Here is a 3,569-nt window from a genome sequence, read left to right as displayed (position 1 = left end):
AGTGAGAAGTGTTGTTTTAGCCCAGGCTCCTCCCTCCCACCCCTTTCCTCTCCACTGCTCCCTCCCTGAAGACTCCAGGCTTCCCAGAATCTGGCTGTAAGTTCAGCCCAGCTCCAAATTCACCAAAATTTTAGAAACTGGGGAAGAACTTCCTCCTCTCCCTCTGGGGCCACAGCTGGGCTCAGCCTCTGGGACGAGGAGGGGATGGTCGCCGGATGCAGCTGGGTACCTCCTATCTGCCTGCACCTGTTCAGAGAAGGTGCTTCTGGAGAGTGTGGCCCTCTTGTTCGTGTTTCTCATCCCACGGGAGGTCCAGACACAGGGACAGACCCTTCCTGAAATTAGTGGAGGCTGGAGACCACCCACTACTCCAGGCTAGCCTTCACTGCCATCATCCCTGACTCCCTTCTAGGGTGTGGGACCAGGTTGGAGGTGTGTCAGGGCCAGAGGACACTCACTGTCCCTCCCTCCTCCATGGTCCCTCTCACTCACTCACTTATCAAACACCTGAGCCCCAGCGTGTCCTGTCTGCATCATGGCAGCAGATGCACGGGGTCAGCTCTGGCGCTGCACACATCGGGCACGGACAGCAGACAGCTGCTTGGACTTCGGGTTCCTCACCTGGACAAATGTAGACCATCCAAGAAGGCTTCCCTGACCTCAGTGCTCCTGACATCTGGGGACCAATGCTCACTGGAGTCTGCACCTTGTTGGTTGTTGAGCAGCACTTTGGCCTCTGAATGCCAGTGACACCCCAGCTGTGAACACAGACATGTACCTCTGGCTGAGAAGCACTGCACTAGGGACTGCAGAAAATAAAGAGGGTTGGATGCTAGCGAGGCGCCTCATGCATGCGTGGTGGGCACCCACTGAACGCTCGCCTCTTCTCTTGCTTTCTGTCCTAGTCCTTGTCATCAGTTGTTTGCCCATGGCCCCCCAGACCACGCCTCAATCTGCTTCTACCCTGGGGCTGTCTCCCAGGTGCTCCCCCCCCCCCAGGAAGCATGCTGTGACACTCCAGGACATGTCACCAGAACTGAGGTCTTCAGGACCCTCAACAGCCCCAGTCCACAGCCACAGGCTTGGGGACCAGCCCCATCCAGCCACCCTCCAATCCACCAACCTGTAGTCCTCATTTGATTGAAGTGAAAAAACTCAGACCTTTCTCGATGGGCATTTTTAAGTTAGTCATTGATGGGCAATTCTTGTTTTACTCTGATGTCTGCCAACGTGAGACTCAGGCAAAGACCCCAACCGAGAACTCAACCACCCACACAGCTGCCCGATGACAAGGTGGCGGCCTGGGGTTCAGAGGTCACAACTGAAGAGGGCGCTACCTGACATCCTGTTCTCCACAAACTCTGGAGACCTCAGAGTCCAGGTGACCAGGATGGGAGGAGCAGATATCTGAGGCAGACTCTTCCAGCCACGACGTTGGAGCAGGAGTCCTGCTTGGGACCCTCCTCCGCGTGCTTCCTCCTCTCTGCCGCTTGGACAGGTAGCGCCACCACCTGTGACTACACGGCTCCCGGGCAAGGGTGAGCCTGCCTGATTATTCGTTTGGCCACCAGACACCCCGCTTGGTCCATGATGCTGTGACCCCGTAATTCTCCCTGTTACAAACACCTCCCTGATTTCCAGTGCCTCAGTTTCTCTGGGCCAAGTGAAGGCCTTTTCTATTATTTCAGACTCCCTGACCCTGAGCCTGACTCTGCCATACACTCTCCCGGCCTCCAATTATCAACCAATAGGAAGAGACACCAGAACAAGAGTGCCCGTGGGGTCTCGCCAACCTCCAGGGCTGCCATCTTTCCGATTCTAAGCCCTGGTGGACCACCCTGCCCTCCGGCTCCTACAGCCAGCACCACCTGTTTGGGTGGCACTGCCTGGGTCCGTCTTCATCTGTGCAGAACTAGCTAGTGCCCCTTTGTGCATGGGGAGCTCGGTGTCTAAAGAGATGGGAAATGGCGGGAGCCATGGTCTAAGCTAACTGTCCACACCCAAGCCAAGGCGTTGCATTGGGCTGCACCTCTCAACCTATATTACAGACTCTGGTGGGAATTACCAGGAGGTACTCATGATTCAGAGGTCGCCTGGCAGGTCCTTACTCCTCTGGCTAGGAGTGAGTAGAGCAGTATAGTTGCCCCCCAAAAATCCCTAGATTCTCCAGCCAAGGTTGTTCTGGTGAAAGGCAAGCCCTTGGGCGTCTTCTAGCTAAGTAGGGGGGGTGTCTGAGCCATGGAAAACACCACTCAGTGTCTGGAATTTGTAGTTCTGGGGAAGCTGGGACTCGGCTACAAAAGACCATTGAATAAGGCATTTGGCTTAAGAGAGTGACTTTTCAACAGGGTCTTTATTGACCTCTCTGATCCAAGCTGGTCTGGGTCAGGGGAACTGTGGCTTTGGGTTGTCCTCCAAACGGGGGGGGGGGTGTTATTCCATGTGTGGTCATTCTAATGGTCTTCCTGGTGTGCTGCACCCTTTCAAAAGCTTTAAATGAACACCTGCCGCCGCTGGTAACCTGACGAATGATCTAGGAATGAAGAACACAACCAGGTAATGGACCAAGAGACCCTGGTATCCTAACCTGTAAATTCCAGTCGGAGATTCAACCCAAGTCCAACATCAGCAGGAAGTGGCAGATCAGAGCGGCACTAATACCTTCATGTTTTGTCACCACTCTGAGCATTGATTGAAGGCAGGGGAGCAGTGGGTTGATACAGTTCACTCACACCACACATCAGAACCCACAGAACGCAGGCAGCGCCAGCGGCCCAGCCCACACCGCAAATCTAAACCAAGGCAGCTGTTCTCAGAGGAAACACCTGCCCAGAGACCTGATGTACACCAATCACAGGCGGCCACCTCAGCGTCAAACGCGTCCTGCCCGAGAAACAGCGCCTGCTGGCCAGTCAGGCCTGTGTTCTTGTTACCTCTTCCAACTCACTGATTTTAACCCAAATCCCTTGGGAAGAGGGCTCCACGGCACAAGAGGCTCTGTGCCCCCCACCCACTAACCCATCCATGGACGGCTATCCTTTGAATGAAGAACATCAAACGCGCTCTTTGATATTTCTTCATTTTCGTCATTTGATTAAATAAAAGCCCAGAGCAGCAAATACACTAAAGGACCCACACTAACAGCACCTGTGTGGGCCCAGGAGTGAGTGCTTGTTGGGAGGAGGCACCTGACGTGTGTTATCTCTGACCCCTCCAAGGTGACTTGTGTCACCCTCCTTTGCAGGTTAAGAGACTTTAGGATAAATCGAGCTACAGTAACAATTTTTAGGAGTTCATCTGAGCAAAACTGAACCCCAGTTGGGCAGTGCCAAACGGAAGTGGTCAGAGAGCAGTCCCCAGCAGGGGTTGGGCAAAGACTTTTTCTTAGAAGGCGGAAGCCCAGGAAGGAAATTGTTTCAATGGGTGTAGAGGGCACAGTGGCACTGCTGGGAAAGCCAAGTGAGCCGCTCATGACAGGCTGCCAGGGGCACAGGATATGCTGACCCAGAATATGCTTCTTTGGCATAATTATTTCTAAGGAACAGCAGACACAGGGAGGCTCCGGACAC

The sequence above is a fragment of the Saccopteryx bilineata genome, chromosome 2 (genome assembly GCF_036850765.1).
Source record: "Saccopteryx bilineata isolate mSacBil1 chromosome 2, mSacBil1_pri_phased_curated, whole genome shotgun sequence".
Classification (NCBI taxonomy): Eukaryota; Metazoa; Chordata; class Mammalia; order Chiroptera; family Emballonuridae; genus Saccopteryx; species Saccopteryx bilineata.
Note: the sequence above shows the minus strand (reverse complement) of the source record.